This window comes from Ovis canadensis, chromosome 1 (assembly GCF_042477335.2).
Source record: "Ovis canadensis isolate MfBH-ARS-UI-01 breed Bighorn chromosome 1, ARS-UI_OviCan_v2, whole genome shotgun sequence".
Classification (NCBI taxonomy): domain Eukaryota; kingdom Metazoa; phylum Chordata; class Mammalia; order Artiodactyla; family Bovidae; genus Ovis; species Ovis canadensis.
Window position 1 is genome coordinate 81,391,734 of NC_091245.1, and position 21,386 is coordinate 81,413,119.

Below are 21,386 nucleotides of genomic sequence, written 5' to 3' on the forward strand. Positions count from 1 at the left end.
ATTGGTGTTTTCTTTCTGGCTTACTTCACTCTGTATAATCGGCTCCAGTTTCATCCACCTCATTAGAATGGCTTCAAATGTATTCTTTTTAATGGCTGAGTAATATTCAATTGCTTTCTTATCCATTCATCTGCTGATGGACATCTAGGTTGCTTCCATGTCCTGGTATTATAAACAGTGCTGCAATGAACATTGGGATACACGTGTCTCTTTTAATTCTAGTTTCCTTGGTGTGTATGCCCAGCAGTGGGATTGCTGGGTCATCAGGCAGTTCTATTTCCAGTTTTTTAAGGAATCTCCACACTGTTCTCCATAGAGGCTGTACTAGTTTGCATTCCCACCAACAGTGTAAGAGGGTTCCTTTTTCTCCACATCCTCTTCAGCATTTATTGCTTGTAGACTTTTGGATCACAGCCATTTTGACTGGCGTGAAATGGTACCTCACTGTGGTTTTGATTTGCATTTCTCTGATAATGAGTGATGTTGAGCACCTTTTCATGTGTTTGTTAGCCATCTGTATGTCTTCTTTGGAGAAATGTCCATTTAGTTGTTTGGCCCATTTTTTGATTGGGTCATTTATTTTTCTGGAATTGACCTGCAGGAGTTGCTTGTATATTTTTGAGATTAGATGTTTGTCAGTTGCTTCATTTGCTATTATTTTCTCCCATTCCAAAGGCTGTCTTTTCACCTTGCTTGTAGTTTCCTTTGTTTTGCAAAAGCTTTTAATTTTAATTAGGTCCCATTTGTTTATTTTTGCTTTTATTTCCAAAACTCTGGGAGGTGGGTCATAGAGGATGCTGCTGTGATTTATGTCAGAGAGCGTTTTGCCTATTTTCTCCTCTAGGAGTTTTATAGTTTCTGGTCTTATGTTTAGATCTTTAATCCATTTTGAGTTTATTTTTGTATATGGTGTTAGAAAGTGATCCAGTTTCATTCTTTTACATGTGACTGACCAGTTTTCCCAGCACCACTTGTTAAAGAGATTGTCTTTAATCCATTGTATATTCTTGCATACTTTGTTGAAGATAAGGTGTCCATAGGTGCGTGGATTCATCTCTGTGCTTTCTATTTTGTTTACATTGATCTATATGTCTGTCTTTGTGACAGTACCATACTGTCTTGATGACTCTGGCTTTGTAGAGCCTGACGTCAGACAGGTTGATTCCTCCAGTTCCATTCTTCTTTCTCAAGACTGCTTTGTCAATTCAAGGTATTTTGTATTTCCATACAAATTGTGAAATTATTTGTTCTAGCTCTGTGAAAATACCGCTGGGAGCTTCATAGGGATTGCATTGAATCTATAGATGGCTTTGGGTAGTATACTCGTTTTCACTATATTGATTCTTCCAATCCATGCACATGGTGTATTTCACCATCTCTTAGTGTCTTCTTTGATTTCTTTCACCAATGTTTAATAGTTTTCTATATATAGGTCTTTAGTTTCTTTAGGTAGATGTATTTCTAAGTATTTTATTCTTCTTGTTGCAATGGTGAATGGAATTGTTTCCTTAATTTCTCTATTTTCTCATTATTAGTGTATAGAAATGAAAGGGATTTCTGTGTGTTGATTTCATATCCTGCAACTTTACTATATTCATTAATTAGTCCTAGTAATTTTCTGGTGGAGTCATTAGTGTTTTCTATGTAGAGGATCATGTCATATGCAAACAGTGAGAGTTTTACTTCTTCTTTTCCATTTGGATTCTTTTTATTTCTTTTTCTGCTCTGAATGCTATGGCCAAAACTTCCAAAACTGTTGAATAGTAGTGGTGAAAGTGGGCACCCTTGTCTTGTTCCTGACTTTAGGGGAAATGCTTTCAATTTTTCACCATTGAGGATAATGTTTGCTGAGGGTTTGTCATATATAGCTTTTATTATGTTGAGGTATGTTCCTTCTATTCCTGCTATCTGGAGAGTTTTTATCATAAATGGATGCTGAATTTTGTCAAAGGCTTTCTCTGCATCTATTGAGATAATCGTATAGCTTTTATTTTTCAATTTGTTAATGTGGTGTATTACATTGATTTATTTCCAGACATTGAGGAATCCTTGCATTCCTGGGATAAAGCCCACTTGGTCAAGGTGTATGATCTTTTTAATGTGTTTTTGGATTCTGATTGCTAGAATTTTGTTAAAGATTTTTGCATCTATGTTCATCAGTGATATTGGCCTGTAGTTTTCTTTTTTTGTGGCATCTTTGCCAGGTTTTGGTATTAGGATGATGGTGGCCTCATAGAATGAGTTTGGAAGTTTCCCTTCCTTTGCAATTTTCTGGAAGAATTTGAGTAGGATAGGTATTAGCTCTTCTCAAAATTTTTGGTAGAATTCAGTTGTGAAGCCATCTGGACCTGGGCTTTTGTTTGCTGGAAGATTTCTGATTACAGTTTCAATTTCCATGCTTATTATGGGTCTGCGAAGATTTTCTATTTCTTCCTGGTTCAGTTTTGGAAAGTTGTACTTTTCTAAGAAATTGTCCATTTCTTCCAAGTTGTCCATTTTATTAGCATATAATTGCTGATAGTAGTTTTTTATGAGCCTTTGTATTTCTGTGTTGTCTGTTGTGATAGCTCCATTTTCATTTCTAATTTTATTGATTTGATTTTGCTCCTTTTGTTTCTTGATGAGTCTGGCTAATGGTTTGTCAATTTTATTTCTCCTTTCAAAGAAACAGCTTTTGGTTTTGTTGATTTTTACTATGGTCTCTTTTGTTTCTTTTGCATTTATTTCTGCCCTAATTTTTAAGATTTCTTTCCTTCTACTAACCCTGGGGTTCTTCATTTCTTCCTTTTCTAGTTGCTTTAGGTGTAGAGTTAGGTTATTTATTTGACTTTTTTCTTGTTTCTTGAGGTATGCCTGTATTGCTATGAACTTTGCCCCTAGCACTGCTTTTACATTGTCCCACAGGTTTTGGGTTGTTGTGTTTTCATTTTCATTGTTTCTATGCATATTTTGATTTCTTTTTTGATTTCTTCTGTGATTTGTTGGTTATTCAGAAGTGTGTTGTTCAGCCTCCATATGTTGAAATTTTTAATAGTTTTTCTCCTGTAATTGAGATCTAATCTTACTGCATTGTGGTCAGAAAAGATGCTTGGAATGATTTCAATTTTTTTAGAATTTACCTAGGCTAGATTTATGGCCCAGGATGTGATCTATCCTAGAGAAAGTTACATGTTCACTTGAGAAAAAGGTGAAATTCATTGTTTTGGGGTGGAATGTCCTATAGAAATCAATTAGGTCTAACTGGTCTATTGTATCATTTAAAGTTTGTGTTTCCTTGTTAATTTTCTGTTTAGTTGATCTATCCATAGGTGTGAGTGGGATATTAAAGTCTCCCACTATTGTGTTATTGTTAATTTCCCCTTTGATACTTGTTAGCATTTGTCTTACATATTGTGGTGCTCCTATGTTGGGTGCTTACATATTTATAATTGTTATATCTTCTTCTTGGATTGATCCTTTGATCATTATGTAGTTTCTTTCTTCATCTCTTTTCACAGCCTTGTTTTAAAGTCTATTTTATCTGATATGAGTATTGCTACTCCTGCTTTCTTTTGGTCTCTATTTGCATGGAATATCTTTTTCCAGCCCTTCACTTTCAGTCTGTATGTGTCCCCTGTTTTGAGGTGGGTCTCTTGTAGGCACCATATATAGGGGTCTTGTTTTTGTATCCGTTCAGCCAGTCTTTGTCTTTTGGTTGGGGCATTCAACCCGTTTATGTTTAAGGTAATTATTGATAAGTATGATCCTCTTGCCATTTACTTTATTGTTTTGGGTTTGAGTTTATACACCCTTTTTGTGTTTCCTGTCTAGAGAAGATCCTTTAGCATTTGTTGGAAAGCTGGTTTGGTGATGCTGAATTCTCTCAGCTTTTGCTTGCCTGCAAAGCTTTTGATTTCTTATTCATATTTGAATGAGATCCTTGCTGGATACAGTAATCTGGGTTGTAGGTTATTTTCTTTCATCACTTTAAGTATATCCTGCCATTCCCTCCTGGCCTGAAGAGTTTCTATTGGAAGATCAACTGTTATCCTTATGGGAATCCCCTTGTGTGTTATTTGTTGTTTTTCCCTTGCTGCTTTTAATATATGTTCTTTGTGTTTGATCTTTGTTAATTTGATTAATATGTCTTGGGGTGTTTCACCTTAGGTTTATCCTGTTTGGGACTCTCTGGGTTTCTTGGACTTGGGTGATTATTTTCTTTCTCATTTTAGGAAAGTTTTCAACTATTATCTCCTGAAGTATTTTCTCATGATCTTTCTTTTTGTCTTCTTCTTCTGGGACTCCTATGGTTCAAATGTTGGAGTGTTTAATATTGTCCTGGAGGTCTCTGAGATTGTCCTCATTTCTTTAAATTTATTTTTCTTTTTTCCTCTCTGACTCATTTATTTCTACCATTCTATCTTCTACTTCACTAATCCCATCTTCTGCCTCCATTATTCTACTACTTGTTGCCTCCAGAGTGTTTTTGGTCTCATTTATTGCATTATTCATTATATATTTACTCTTTTTTATTTCTTCTAGGTCCTCGTTAAACCTTTTTGCATCTTCTCAATCCTTGTCTCCAGGCTATTTATCTGTGATTCCATTTTTATTTCAAGATTTTGGATCATTTTCACTATCATTATTTGGAATTGTTTATCAGGTAGATTCCCTATCTCTTCCTCTTTTGTTTGGTTTGGTGGGCATTTATCCTGTTCCTTTACCTGCTGGGTATTCCTCTGTCTCTTCATCTTGTTTATATTGCTGCATTTGGGGTGGCCTTTCTGTATTCTGGCAGTTTGTGGAGTTCTCTTTATTGTGGAGTTTCCTCACTGTGGGTGGGGTTGTATCAGTGGGTTGTCAAGGTTTCTTGGCTAAGGAAGCTTGTGTTGGTGTTCTGGTGGGTGGAGGTGGATTTCTTCTCTCTGGAGTGCAATGAAGTGTCCAGTAATGAGTTATGATATGTCAGTGGTTTTGGGGTAACTTTGGGTAGCCTGTATATTGAAGCTTATGGCTGTGTTCCTGTGTTGAAGGAGAATTGGCATGGTATGTCTTGCTCTGGAACTTGTTGGCCCTTGGGTGGTGCTTGGTTTCAGGCATTTGATGAGCTCCTATCAATTAATGTTCCCTGGAGTCAGGAGTTCTCTGATGTTCTCAGGATTTGGACTTAAGCCTCTTGCTTCTGGTTTTCAGTCTTATTTTTACAGTAGTCTCAAGACTTCTCCTTCTATACAGCACCATTGAAAAAACATCTAGGTTAAAGATGAAAAGTTTCTCCACATTGAGGGACACCCAGAGAGGTTCACAGAGTTACATGGAGAAGAGAAAAGGGAGGAGGGAGTTAGAGGTGACCCGAATGAAATGAGGTGGAATCAAAAGAGGAGAGAGCAGGCTAGCCAGTAATCATTTCCTTATGTGTGCTCCACAGTCTGGACCACTCAGAGATATTCATGGAGTTATATAGAGAAGAGAAAAGGGAGGAAGGACACAGAGGTGGCCAGGAATATAAAAGGGGGAAATGAAAAGGAGAGAGACAGATCCAGCCAGTAATCAGTTCCCTAAGTGTTCTCCACCATCTGGAACACACAGAGATTCACAGAGTTGGGTAGAGAAGAGAAGGGGGAGAGATGAGACAGAGGCGACCTGGTGGAGAGTCCAAAGGAGGAGAGAGCAGTCAAGCCAGTAATCTCGCTCCCAAGTAAAAATGGGTACTGAAGATTTGGTTTTTAAAGGTACAAAATTGATAACAAATACCATAAAGCAAAGGTTAAAAATCTAGAGTAGAGGTTGGATTTTCAAAAATACAATATTAAAGAAAAGAAGAAGAAGAAAAAAAAAGTCACAAAATTATTAAAGATATATATATATATGAAGTTTGCTTTAAAAATAGGGTCTTTTTTTGAAAAGTAATAGTAGGTTTTAAAAATTAAAATTAAAGGAGTAATAGAGGACTTAAAATTTTTTTACAAAGTTTAAAAAAAGAAGAAAAAAAAAGAGTGGTCATAAAAATAGTAAAGATAAATGTAGGACTTTCTCTGGTGTTGTTGTGGGCAGTGTGGCGTCAGTTCATTTTCGCATAGTTCCTTGGTCTGGCTTATATTTCTCAACATCTATAGGTCCCTTCCTATGTAGTTGGTACTAACAACAGGGTTTTAATCTATTGCACCTGTCACTTCCAAGGCAGTTCCCTCTGTTTTAGCTTCCTCTGTTTGCTGGTCTTTTCAGTGTCTGATTTCCGCCCTGACACAAGGGGGGTGATGGTGGACACTTTTTTTAGGCTCACTTGTTCACTTGCGCTGTGGGGAGGGAGGGATGCTGCAAACAAATAACACTGGCGTGTGTTCTCAGTATCTCAGCCACACTGGGCCTGTCCCCGCTCACAGTGCACACAGCTCAGGCTCTAGATTGCTCCACCAGGAACCTTCTGAGGCCGTCCCTGGGCTGCATGCACTTCCCAGGTCTAAGCCGCTCAGGTTCAGGCACTCAGGTAGTCCTCAGTGGTGCAGACTTGGTTGAGCCTGCGTTTTGTGCCCTTGCCAGGTCGGAGTAGCTCATGTGTTTGGCAAATGCGTTCACTGCAACTTATCACCTCTCCCGTCCCTGCTGCTCAGTTTTCTGGGTGTACAACTGGTGCCCCTTCTCAGGCAGATGATGACTGTCCAGAACCCCAAGAAGTCTTAGTTAGCAAAGAAGCCTGCTTGCAGTTTGGCAGATAATGTCTCTCTGGGGCTGCAGTTGGCCCCTTCTGGCCCTTCTGGCTCTGGCTGCCTGTCACTGGTCTGCAGCTGGCTAATTCTGTTCCATCCTTTATTTTGTGTGCAGTCTTGGTGGTGTCTTATGTTAGAGCTTTTCGCGTGGTAGCTATCCCATTGACTGGTTTGCTAGCCCAAGTTATTTCACACTGATTACACTCGGAACATTCGGGCCCAATCCTTACTCTAAGCAATGCAGCCTGTGCCTCCCTGCCCACCCCCCGCTTGCTAGTGGCAGATGCAGGCGCTGCTTCTCCACTGGGGGAGTTACTGTTGGGCTCATAATCTGCGGGTTTTAATTATTTATTTATTTTTCCTCCCTGTTATGTTGCCCTCTGCGCTTCCAAGGCTCGCCACAGACTCAGCAGTGAGAGTGTTTCCTGGTGTTTGGAAACTTCTCTCTTTTTAAGACTCCTTTCCTGGGATGGAGCTCCATCCCTACCTCTTTTGTATCTTTTTTTGTCTTTTATGTTGTCTTTTATATATACCTCTTTTTGAAGACAGTGGGCTTTCTGGCTGCCTGATGTCCTCTGCCAGCATTCAGAAGTTGTTCTGTGGCATTTACTCAGCATTTAAATGTTCTTTTGATGAATTTGTGGGGGAGAAAGTGGTCTCCCCATCCTATTCCTCCACCATCTTAGCACCGCCTCTCTAAAATCTTTTAATTTTTTATATTTTTTCACTTAAAAACTGGTATCACATAAGAGCTCAAGAGAATAATCTGCCCATATTATTTTACTTACTTGGCTGTATAAAGAACTATTTCAGTTCAGTTCAGTTGTTCAGTCATGTCCAACTTTTTGCAACCCCATGGATTGCAGCACACCAGGCTTCCCTGTCCATCACCAACTCCTGGAGGTTGCTCAAATTCATGTCCATAGAGTCAGTGATGCCATCCAACCATCTCATCTTCTGTCATCCCCTTCTCTTCTTGCCTTCAGCCTTTCCCAGCATTAGAGTCTTTTCCAGTGAGTCTTTTCTTCACTTCAGGTGTCCAAAGTATTGGAGTTTCAATTTCAGTATCAGTCCTTCCAATGAATATTCAGGACTGATTTTCTTTAGGATGGACTGGTTGATCTCCTTGCAGTCCAAGGGACTCTCAAGAGTCTTCTCCAACACCACAGTTCAAAAGCATCAATTCTTTGGTGCTCAGCTTTGTTTATGGTCCAACTCTCACATCCATACATGACTACTGGAAAAAACATAGCTTTGACTAAATGGACCTTTGTCAGTAAATTAATGTCTCTGCTTTTTGATATGCTGTCTAGGTTCATCATAGTTTTTCTTCCAAGGAGAAAGCATCTTTTAATTCCATGGCTGTAGTCACCATCTACAGTGATTTTGGAGCCCAAGAGCTCCAAAAGAGTAGTTTTTAGCTAATATTTGGAATAGATATGGCTAGATTTTCTTGAATTGTATAGGATAAGGTGAACCTTGTACCTTATGTTTCTTAAATTTCTGCGTTTATTTAACTAAAAATGCTACCAAACCAAATAAAATACCAGTCTGGTGAAACTGAGTTCCAACAGAAGAATAAGAACCCATTCAGTTCAGTTTAGTTCAGTTGCTCAGTCATGTCCAACTCTTTGAGACCCCATGAATCACAGCACACCAGGCCTCCCTGTCCATCACCAACTCCCAGAGTTCACTCAGACTCACGTCCATCGAGTTGGTGATGCCATCCAGCCAGCTCATCCTCTGTCGTCCCCTTCTCCTCCTGCCCCCAATCCCTCCCAGCATCAGAGTCTTTTCCAATGAGTCAACTCTTCATATGAGGTGGCCAAAGTACTGGAGTTTCAGCTTTAGCATCATTCCTTCCTAAGAACACCCAGGACTGATTTGTTTTAGGATGGACTGGTTGAATCTCCTTGCAGTCCAAAGGACTCTCAAGAGTCTTCTCCAACACCACAGTTCAAAAGCATCAATTCTGCAGTGCTCAGCCTTCTTCACAGTCCAACTCTCACATCCATACATAACCACTGGGAAAACCATGGCCTTGACTAGATGAACATTTGTTGGCAAAGTAATGTCTCTGCTTTTCAATATGCTATCTAGGTTGGTCATAACTTTCCTTCCAAGAACCCATTATACATGTACAAATGAACAGGGTCTGGTAGAATCTAAGTCTTATTTATCTCTTTTCATAACTACTCATTAAGAACAGTGGCTATTAAACAAAACCTAAAACTATGCAATGGAGAAAGCTAATTAAGATTTCAACTCTATTCTTCTAGAATAAATATGCTTAAAATATCTTATTTGGTTCTTTAAGTAGCATGAAAAATTTGATCTCCAAACTGACCCACTTCACAAATATAGTTGTAAATATCAAATATCCCCAGCTCATTTTATGGTACCATGCTAAAATACTGAGTAAGATCTAATGTTTTTTTAGATTAAAACTCATTGGAAGGCAAAGACATCTTAAACATGATGCATTTTTATATAATATCCAGAAACTACAATGAAAATATCTTCCTGAACTTCTCTGGAAGAGAACCTAATCAAATGACTAAGGTCAACTGCCATCTATTTCCTTCCAAAACAATTTGACTCAAGGCTACTCAATAATGGGATGGGAAAAGTCACAATGTCAAGACTGTGCTGTCACTCACAGAGAGAAGTTGAAGTCATTTCTCTTCCAGTTATCAATCGCTATTTCTCTCGACTCATCGCTATATCCAAAAAGAACAAGAAAATAATTTATAAGTGCACCAAACTTTCAAGAGTGTTTTACAAATATTAATTATCAGGTCTAACGGGACAGTAGGAGGAACCAAATAACCTGCAGGGATGGTCCACAGTGGGGTAGGGGTTTCTCAAGGCATTTCTAAGGCACATATAAATACAAAAGTCTTGCAAATATTTCTACCTGGACTATTCCCTTGCAACATTTTTAACAGGGTCCAAACACATTTTAGACCACCTGTAAATTGTTTGTATAATGTTAAAAATATGTTTATTGTCACTTGAGGAAGGCACTGAAACAATGTAAATCCAACTTTGTGGTTAAGATTACATAGATCTACATCAGTCGTTCTTCCCAAGGAAATGAATCTGTCAGATTTTGAAAGAAGCAACATATTGCACAGTACATTAAAGGACAATGGCCTCATAGTGAGAGATTCTTGGCTCCAGCCATAACTGTTTTTTTCTTTTTTTTTTTTTTTACTTTACAATATTGTATTGGTTCTGCCACATATCAACATGAATCTGCCACAGGCGTATGTGTGTTCCCCATCCTGAACCTCCCTCCCACCTCCCTCCCCATACCATCCCTCTGGGTCATCCCAATGCACCAGCCCTAAGCATCTTGTATCCTGCATCGAACCTAGACTGGCGATTCATTTCTTATATGATATTATACATGTTTCAGTGCCATTCCCCCAAATCGTCCCACCTTCTCCCTCTCCCACAGAGTCCAAAAGTCTGTTCTATACATATGTGTCTCTTTTGCTGTCTCGCATACAGGGTTATCGTTACCATCTTTCTAAATTCCATATATATGTGTTGGTATACTGTATTGGTGTTTTTCTTTCTGGCTTACTTCATTCTGTATAATAGGCTCCAGTTTCATCCACCTCATTAGAACCGATTCAAATGTATTCTTTTTAATGGCTGAGTAATACTCCATTGTGTATATGTACTATATGTACCACAGCTTTCTTATCCATTTGTCTGCTGGATATCTAGGTTGCTTCCGTGTCCTGTCCTTATAAACAGTGCTGCAATGAACATTAGGGTACACGTGTCTCTTTCAATTCTGGTTTCCTCGGTGTGTATGCCCAGAAGTGGGATTGGTGGGTCATCAGGCACTTCTATTTCCAGTTTTTTAAGGAATCTCCACACTGTTCTCCATAGAGGCTGTACTAGTTTGCATTCCCACCAACAGTGTAAGAGGGTTCCCTTTCCTCCACACCCTCTCCAGCATTTATTGCTTGTAGACTTTTGGATAGCAGCCATTCTGAACAGCATGAAATGGTACCTCATTGTGGTTTTGATTTGCATTTCTCTGATAATGAGTAATGTTGAGCATCTTTTCATGTGTTTGTTAGCCAACATTTCTCCAGCCATGACTTTTTTTACTGGCTTTTGCAAATCACTAAATCTCTGATTTCTTCAGCTTATCTATGTTTAAAATAAAGAGAAAAATCAATAAACAGAAAAGAATAAAACAACATGGTTTTTTGTTTTCACAATAAAAATAACAAACTAGAATTTACTGAATCAAAGTGAAAATTTGCAATTATTTTTTTTCCTGTATGAAACACTTATTATTAAAGCATTTTTCTAGGATAGAGTCCTATATTATATTTAGCCATAAGCAGCTTTTGCCAGCTTTGTTGTTTAGATTTCTTAGATGTGAATCAGACACGGGAATGTCTCTATTCCAAGCTGCAAAGGGCACTTATTGAGTTCTATTTGTATTCTTCTTGATGTTCCTCTCACTTGGCATGATGTAAGTGAGAAGTCATCTATCCTCATTTACAGGAGACTAATAGAACCCTGACAATTCTTATCAATTTCCTACTTTCTGGCTGAATTATTAATCTTCACTTACATAAACACTGACCTTTCAAAAGCTAATTTTTAATCACTTGCCTTCTAATTCCTACATGAGTGGTATTGTACCTCTCTTTACATAGTGGGAATAAAATATATACTTACAGAGAACAAATTCTGGTGCTATTGTGTTGGGTGGCTTTATCATTTACTGTGCGACCTTGACCAAGTTATTTAAACTTTATGTGTCTCAGGTTCCTTGATCTGTAACATACAGAAAAAAAAAATCATATGGATTTCACAGGGTTATTATGAGAATTAAATTAACTATATACACATGCCTATATACAGTCTTGTGTATATATGCCACTGCATATACACATACAAACACAATATACACACAACTAAGAATACATATGCTGTATATTATATTGCTGTTGTTGTTCACTCAGTCATGTCCAACTCTTTGCCACCCTATGGATTGCAGCATGCCAGGCTTCCTTGTCCTTCACCATGTCCTTGAGTTGGTGACGTGCTCAAACTCATGTCCATTGAGTCAGTGATGCCATACAATCATCTCATCCCCTGCCATCCCCTTCTTCTCCTGCCTTCAACCTTTCCCAGTATCAAGGTCTTTTCCCATCAAGTGGCCAAAGTACCAGAGCTTCAGTTTCAGCATCAGTCCTTCCAACAAATATTCAGAGTTGATTTCCTTTGGGATTGACTGGATTGATCTCCTTGCTGTCCAAAGGACTGTTAAGTGTCTTTTCCAACACTACAGCTCAAAAGCATCAATTCTTCAGTGCTCAGCTTTCTTTATGGTCTGACTCTAACATCCATACATGACTACTGGAAGAACCAGAAGTTTGACCACAAGAACCTTTGTTGGTAATGTAATGTCTCCGCTTTTTAATACACTGTCTAGTATTGTCATAGCTTTTCTTCCAAGAAGCAAGTATATTAAATATAAGTATATATTATATACTCATATCAGTATATAATATATACCAGTATATGCTTGTGTATATACTTATATACATATATATGTATTTGTGTGTATGTTTATACATGTACTCATGTTCATTAATAATTACTATATGTTCTTGAAACCTACTACTATGTTCTTATTTTACAATTTAAACTTGAGATAAAAAGTCTTGTTTTAGGATGCCATCAAAAAGTATGAATAAACAAAATATGATAAATCATAAATTAAGTATGTTTGTGCTGGTGTTTAAAAAATGTCTCAAATGCATATTAATACAAATTTTAAAAATAAAAATCGAAAACCTTTTCTTTAACAAAATAATTTGAGTTCATAATTTTCCCTGAGAGTGATCATTATTATTTTAACTATACAATACTACATATGTATTGTACTTAATATTGAAATGAATTCATTACATCATCACATTTGCTCTAAATGACCTCATTTAGGAAAAAAAGGCATTTCATATGGCATTATTAAATTTTTACTCTTACATGTGAAGAAGTTGACATTAAGAAAAGCTGTGAAACATAATACATAAGGTGACCCAGAAAAGTAGATAGAGCTAAGACTAAAACAGTGCTTCAGCAAGTCCTTATCCAGTGATCTTTATACTATAAGAAATTGCTCCCTAACCCAGATATAGAAATAGTCTATCTACTATATGTGACTGCACAGAATTTCATACATATTTTATACGATATACAATTAGTATATAGAACACAAGACTTATAGGATAAGTCAAAAAATCACAATTCTGTTTTATCTTCAATGTCTTTTTTATTTTTCAGGGAAATAATTTTCTGCTTATTAATTTTTTAAAACTTTATATTTTGTTATTGGTGGTTGTGTCAGTTCAATAATTATAACATACACATTCCAGGTTATTGATTAATGTTTCAATAGGCATTCAAATTAGGATTTCTCTTCTTCCCAAGACCTATGAGAGTGGTCCTGTGCTCTTTTTTCTTCCGTGTCTCCCTGTTCACTAACAGCTTATCAGCTTTTTCATATCCTTCCAGGGTCAAAGTAAGCAGGAAAAGTTAGAGTAAAAGTATTTTCCTTTGATTGATTGTGTCATATTCTCTGCTGGACATTGGCCAAATGCCTCTCTTATGGAACAAAACTTCCTCTCTTATGGGATGATTTTGTGGATTTTGTAGGTTTTCATAGCTGTGGTTTTCATTCTTCTGGCTGGACATCAGTCTCTAACTTCCCTGGAGATTTCAGTTCCATGAAAGTGAAAAAGTGAAAGTGTTAGTCAGTCACTTACTAGTGTCCTACCCTTTGTGACCCTATGGACTATAGCCCATCAGGCTTCACTGTCTATGGGATTTCCCAGGCAAGAATACTGGAGTGGATAGCCATTCCCTTCTCCAAGGAATCTTCCTGACCCAGGGATTGCAACTGTGTCTTTTGCATCTCCTGCACTGCAGGTGATTCTTTACCATCTGAGTCACCAGGGAAATTCCCTTTCCTTACATAACCTCAAACTATCGAAGAACCTTCAACAATCCCTATTGATCGTGGACAGTCTTTGAATGGATTTTACCCAGCTGTTGCCCACATGGCCCATAGCTGATTTAGTCACACATCCTTTGCCTCAAACTCTAGAACAGGCTAGTCTCAAAGCAACAGCAACAGTCTCCTGGCTCTACACCAAGCAGCTAATTGTTTGTTTGTTTGTTTGTTTTCATCCTTTAGATAGATCAGGTAAGCATCTGTCTCCAGGTTGCAAGGCCTTCTATTGTTAGGAAACACATATAAAGCTCTCTGAGTGGTCTTGTTGAATACCATTCATTTCGACAGGAAGAGCCACATTACCTTTCTGAAAAGAGAAGGTGAAATTTACTGCATCACTTTCCTGAAAGAAATTTTTCTCAAAGCATCTTATATACTCACAGTTTTTTATGTCCTTGAAGTACCTGAGGGTTTCAAAAATCAGAAAACTGAGTTTCTGGATTTTCCTTTTTATATTCAGCAAACAGTCAAAGGGTAAGGTCTGTCTCATATTCATTTCATATCTCTTGAATTATTACTTCAGTCAAAATTAGGTAAAAATATTCTCATTTCAATAATCTGTTCTGCATGTATCACATTCTGCTTTGTATTATACATATGTATATAAATATTATAGTCTTATGTCCCTTAAACAATAAATTATATTCTTTTTAAAAGCAGATACTGTCATTTATTTACTTACATAATCTTCATGACATATACATCTGTTCACTAATTAACTGTTGAGTTGAATTTTCACACAGATTAGCAGGGAAAACTGGCCAAGGACTAGAGAAAACTGGCCTCCCCGAGTCTGTTGATTTTCTTTTTCTTTTTTTATTTTTATTTTTATTTTTTTTTATTTTTTTTTTAATTTTTAGTTTTTTATTTTTTAAATTTTAAAATCTTTAATTCTTACATGCATTCCCAAACATGAACCCCCCTCCCACCTCCCTCCCCATAACATCTTTCTGGGTCATCCCCATGCACCAGCCCCAAGCATGCTGCATCCTGCGTCAGACATAGACTGGCGATTCAATTCACATGATAGTATACATGTTAGAATGTCATTCTCCCAAATCATCCCACCCTCTCCCTCTCCCTCTGAGTCCAAAAGTCCGTTATACACATCTGTGTCTCTTTCCCTGTCTTGCATACAGGGTCGTCATTGCCATCTTCCTAAATTCCATATATATGTAAATACCATATCTGCGCTGCTCTCAGTTCACTGGAAAAACATTCTGCTGCTGTCTGGGCTACTATTTGTATATGGAGCAAGAGATACTATAGGGTCACCTTAATGCTGTATTTTGAACACCTCATCCACCTCCATTCTTTTATTTCTCTCCATGCCAGGGGGAAGAGGTTTGAATAAGGGTAGAGGAGTAGGACAGACTTAAAGTTAAATGTATCTATAAGCTCCATTTGGGAAATATCAAGTCTCTTAGTTCTAGAATCCCAAATTTAACAGTTGGTTCTATTGTTAATTCTCTATAACTGAGGAGATGGGGAAACAAATGCCCAGAATTTCTTCTCAAGTGATGCACTCTTTATCCTTTATTTCTTTACCCTTTACCCTAAACACTCTTTACCTTTTATTTCTTGTTCTCTTCCTCACTCCTCAAATTTTTCTTTGTAGGTTGGGAAAACTGGTTTTGATTGATGGCGTGTTAATGTATTAATGCACCTTATTTTTTTAACATGCTTTTTGTTTGTGTGCTTTTTTAATTTTTTTTTTAATTTTTGCATTTGAAACTCAAGCACTGATACTTTGGTTGTATTGTTGTTGTTCTGCTCTTTCACCCTTTTTATAAGACATAAGCTTGAGATTTCCATGGCTGTCCAGTGGTTAAGACTTTGCCTTCCAATGCAAGAGGTACTGGTTTGATCCCTAGTCAGGGAGCTAAGATCCCACTTGCCTTGTGGCCAAAGAATCAAAACATAAAACAGAGGCAATATTATAATGAGCTCAATCCCGGATGGCTCAGTGGCAAAAGAATCTCCCTGCAATGCAGGAGCCACAGGAGATGTGGGTTTGATCCCTGAGTTGGGAAGATCCCCTGGAGGAGGACATGGCAACCACTCCAGTATTCTTGTCTGGAGAATCCCATGGACAAAGGAGCCAGGTGAGCTACAATCCATAGGGTCACAAAGAGTCGGACACAACAGGAGCAACTGAGGACAGGAAAAAAAAAAAAAGACACAAGCTCAAAATACTCTGGTTGCTGCTAGAATTGAGGCCAGTGAGGGTAGTTATTACCATGTAATAACTGCAACAACTTAAAAAAAATTTTAATATTAAAATGCTATATTATGACCAGATAATCAGATTTCTTAGAGAAAGTCTATATAGAGTGATAATATCATAAATAGTTCTATTATTTATTTTTTATAATTATTTTTAATATTGACAAATAATTATTTGTAATTATTTATTATTTGTCTTTACTTCCTGAGTCTTTGGTAATCCATGTTCAAAATAAGTCTTCAAGTTAGGTTACATACTGGGTGTGTCATCAGTCTTGCGGGAGTTATCAGAATTGTCAAAAAAGAAGAAAAGACTCAGTCTCTTGCTGAACAGGTACATAGACTCCCAGTTTACTAATGATAAATCTGAACTTCCATTAGTTTTCTCATTCGTGAAACTGAGTACTAAAATCCTCAGTTTATCTCATTCAATTATTGAAACATCTGCTCAAATAAAAAGTTTTCATAAAATCTATGAAATGAATTGTACATCTAAGTATGGTGATCAGTGTGGTCAAATTCTTTCAAACTAATATTGTCTATACCATCAGTTCCCAACCTTTTTGGCATCAGGGACTGGTTTTGTGGAAGATAATTTCTCCATGGAATGGGGGAAGGGGTTGGTTTTGGGATGATTCAAGTGTATTACATTTACTGTGTACCTTATTTTTATTATTATTACATCAGCTCCACCTCAGATCATCAGGCATTAGATCCCAGTAGTTGGGGATTCCTAGTCTATACTTTCATTTATGATTCATAAACTTACCTGAATATTTTTGAATTTTTTTAATTATTGAATTACAATGAGATCTTATTTAAAACCATTTTGGAAGCAACATAAAAGCATTACATATATTCATGTGTATATGTATGTATTTAATTATATAGGTGTATGTTTATACATCTATGGGATATTTTTACCTTGTATGTCTTCCAAAATCACGCGCACACACACACACACACACACACACACAGAGGTATCAGCAATTGAATTCTTTATTTTATAGTTCTAATGTCAATATCTAATTAAAGACAAGCCAGAATACTGCTTTTCTAAGACACGAAATAAAACCCTATTTTTGTGGTTTTGCAGACCGCTCTTAAGAAAATCTAGAAAAAGAGTTGTAATGTGAGTCAAAGACAGAACATTGAAATTTATTCATATTTCACAGAGATCTGCAGAACTATGGGGTCTAGATTGCAGTTCTTAGCCACTAGCCAGCTTTGCATGCATTTCCACGATAGGCTCTGTCTTCACTTTGTAAAATACTAACAGGCTTCTTGTGGGTGGGATCAAATGACTGCCCCTTTCCCTTCACCTGTGAAATTTCAGAGCCTATTTGAAAAGGGGCATTGTTTCCCAGGAATGCCAGGCCTAGTCCAGGAAAGAAAGTCTTCATTTCAACAGGAATTTGGAGCCTGCCTGAGAAGGCCAGCCAGTTACTTGGTGAAAACTGGCAATTCATTCAAGTTCTGAACTGTTACTATCCCAGCCTTACTCTCTTACTTTCAACTTCTGAGCTTTATGACTGATACGTGTTTTTTTTTTCCCTTAAATCATAGGGAAGTGTGTGTGTGTGTGTGTGTGTGTGTGTGTGTGTGTGTGGGTATGTGTGGGTGGGTGCATGCCTGTGTGTGTGAGTCACAGCAGCAAGAAGTATGTACATACTGCAGCATGTGCATTAGCAGTGACCTGATGAAGGAAACCTGTTGCCTCAAACAGTAAGCTGCAGCCATGAATATGAGACATTGGTTCCTCTGTTCCAACATCTGCCCCTACATTTACAGCACTTGAATGCATTCATGTGCATAAGGTCATATGTTTAACAAGCATTTTGAAATAGGTTCCCAATAAAATATATTTGTACAAGAATACAAAACAAAAATACAGTACTGGCATTCAAGACCTGGACAGAAGGCCCCTGTCTGAAGCACATTAAAAATAATTTCTGAAGTAAAATTAGGACTAGAAGCCAAAAGAGTACATTGCTTTAAAAAGGAAAAAAAGAAAAAAAAAAAACACCACCACTTGACATAAAGGTACAGAATTAAATCTTTCTTGTTAAAGTCTACAAGGGCTAACTCTATGAGCTTTACTATCTAATGTTCCTATGTTCAGAGCTCTCTGTTATTTTCCACAAATGACCTGGAAATTTTCCGAGATTTGTTTATTCCAGTAATAAGATCTTTGTTAAAAAAAACCTACCTTTGCTTCTTAAAAATTTCAAAAGATCCCCCAAGCATTCAAATTAACTAAAACATAAAAATTTTTTAAAAAAAGTTTAGTGAACTTAAAGGCAAAGCATTCACCTTTATGTGTGATTATTAGCAGAGAAGAAAGTAGTGATGCCAATACAGCTTCAGGATAGGATTTTAGAACTATGTTTTCAAGGTAAGTGCTAGCAGTTTTGAATGTGAACTAACCCTGACATGAACTGCTTTAATCAACATATAAAAATTCTGGAAACATTTTATTATCCTTAATATATCACAATTTAATCTTTCATCTAACAAATAGGTACCATTAATTTGTGGTAAATAACCACAAAATAATTTTCCAAAGAGAATGTTCTAAAATTGGAAAACAGTGAAGCAGAGGCTAACCAAGTCAAAAGATGACATTTTTTTTTCTTTGCTTCTCCTTCATCAGACGTTTCTTGTGATCTTGTGAAAAACCTGATGTTTGTAACATTATTACTTGTTGGACTTTAGGAAAGATGGTGCACAAAAGGAAGCTTGTCCTTTTTGAGACCCAGTTTTGAATCCGTTACAGGCGACAGAAAAATACTCTTTTGTGGCTGCTAAAGTTCAGGAATGAATTCTGGCAGTCTTGCCCAATTCCCTAAAGTAGAATCCACATTACCAATGTCTAATTGGCAGGCTTCACTTGTAACTCCCACTAGGGCCACTGTAATGAATGGATTTAGTGAAGGTGTAGTCCTGAGTCATCTGTAGAGTGGCTGGTCTGGACACTGAGGCTCTTCCTTATAACCTCCCCAGATTTATCACACAAGGAAAAGAGGATATGTGCTTGCATAACAGTGACAGACGTGGTAGTTTTATTAAATTGTAGTCCCAAGGAAAGCTGTTCCCTCCATTAGATCTAGAAAAGCAAAGGGATCTTAGGAAAGCAAACATTTTTGTTAGATCTCTCCTTTCCTTAATTTTCATCCCCAAATCTTTTACATTTGGTTTAACTATCCTGCTAAATATGGCTAAATGTGACTTTCCAGACCTATGCCAGAGTATTCTTTAGGCAATCAGGTGAGAAAGTTGCTCTATTTCTGTCCAGACAGCAAAGGATCAAAAGTGACCCACAAGTTAGATTCCCACTCTGATAAGGTGAGGTCCTGACACTAACCTTATGACATTTCTTTCTTAGCCCTTAGGCTTGCCATATGAGAATTTACTTTAATATACTAAGTAACTTGTATTCCATATGAGAATTTACTTTAATATACTAAGTAACTTGTATTCCTAAATCTGAGGGTAATTTCTTTACTCCCTCTAGTTTAGTACATATCTATAGCATCAAATCATTTGTATTGAGACATTTTTTATCTTAATGCTTTAAATCACTTATGCTAAATTCTCTCTGAAATATTTTTACATCTATCTCTTTGAAGAAATTCCACCAGTCTCTCAAATCCAGCAACTAAAATTGGATATTGACCATTTTAGTACCAATAATACTTATTGGTACCAATAATAATACAATAATAAATCCAGCTTAAATTAAGAGTATAAGGGAGAGGTTGAGAACAAAAATAAAATTCTGACTATGACAAAAATTAATGAAAGACTTATTAGTGTTGGAGAAAGCACTCTTACTTTCTACTAAAAGACTTATGATAAAGTAATATTATTTATCTTCATGAACATTTTCAGCACTGATGTCTCTTGAACTAATCTATGAGGCACTGCAATCTGAAAGTCACATGGAATTACATCATTAGGTCATTTTCATTCTTTGCTACATTCTTAAGCCCCCTCCATTTCCTAGAATCAACAATCAACACGTACTACACTCCAAAGTTTAAAATGAATAAAAAAGATAGAGAAGTCTCAATAACAAAATCCACATTGAAAAGTTAGGTGCTTTGAACTTTCTCATCACCTTACCAGGCTTTCCGCATGGGCAGTCTAAAAGACAACTCAGCAATGTCTGAATGGAACTGCAAACAATGACTCCTTCACAAGTGGGTCTTTAATTGATTACGGCTGTGTTTATGGAAGCAGAAGAGAATTTACACAAAATGACAGATTCCCTTCATTTTAAGGAGGTTTTACTGGCATTTGCATGGTAAGGGTGGTTTCTCTGTTAAGTAGTCCTCCCATCTTTCCCTAGATATATCCACTTGATTACCGTCCAACTATATAAACATTAAAAATGGTTACTTTATATAACTTTTTATTAGAATTTTCTCAGTTGTGTGTTTTTTTTTTTAATGGGGTAAAATTTACACTTTCTAAAGATACAGCTCATGTTTGGTTTGAGTCCAAACAAAATCCAGTTTCCACCTCTGTCTTTACCATATATTCTGATACTAAATATTAGAGAAAACAAGTAAATAATAGGAAATCATTAGAACTCAATTTAGTGGGGTCACTTTTTGTTTTCAATTTAAGTAATTGCAGAAATGGGAAGTTTTGTGGCTAACTGATCCAAGTAATAGCATTAATTTTTATTATATAATTATCTAAAACTATTATGATTTTAAAGTTATGTCATATTTCTATGATATCTTAATATAAAGTACTGCCATGGTCTTTCCAGTGATTTGGGACAAACAGATTTTAAGTTTTAACTACATTAACCTGTAATTCTAACAGGCTTTTCATTTGCCTGTTAATAGTGACCTCTACAGGTCAACTATAACAATAACACAACACTCAAGTAGGTGCTTTGGAGTAAAACGTTTATTTAATGAAGAATGGTGGTATAATTGCAATAATAAATTTAATAGGTATTAGACTCTCAATGCCAATTTATATTTTAAAACTTTCAACCCCACAAAAACCAACTGGTCTCATAAATATCTGTGTACTCTAATTAAAAACAAAGTAATACTTGACAAAGTCTTTGATGATTTATTCAAAAGAAAATAAAATTTGATAGCTTAGAAGCAGAAAAATTTTAAATGTATGTTAATATAAATATTCTATAATTGGAAATTAAGAAGAAAGCATTATATTCTGGCTCTTTTTTCCTAGAAGTATGTGAACATGAAAGCAATTATAAAAGAATAAATCTATCTTACCTCAGAATATTTGACATTATTTTTTTCCTTATTCACCATAAACTTTCCTCTTTAAATCAATAGTGACAATGAGTACTTTTGAAACTTTATTTCAGGAATATACTTTTATTTTATTAGCATTTTACTTGGTTATATTGGTTTTTAAATGACAAT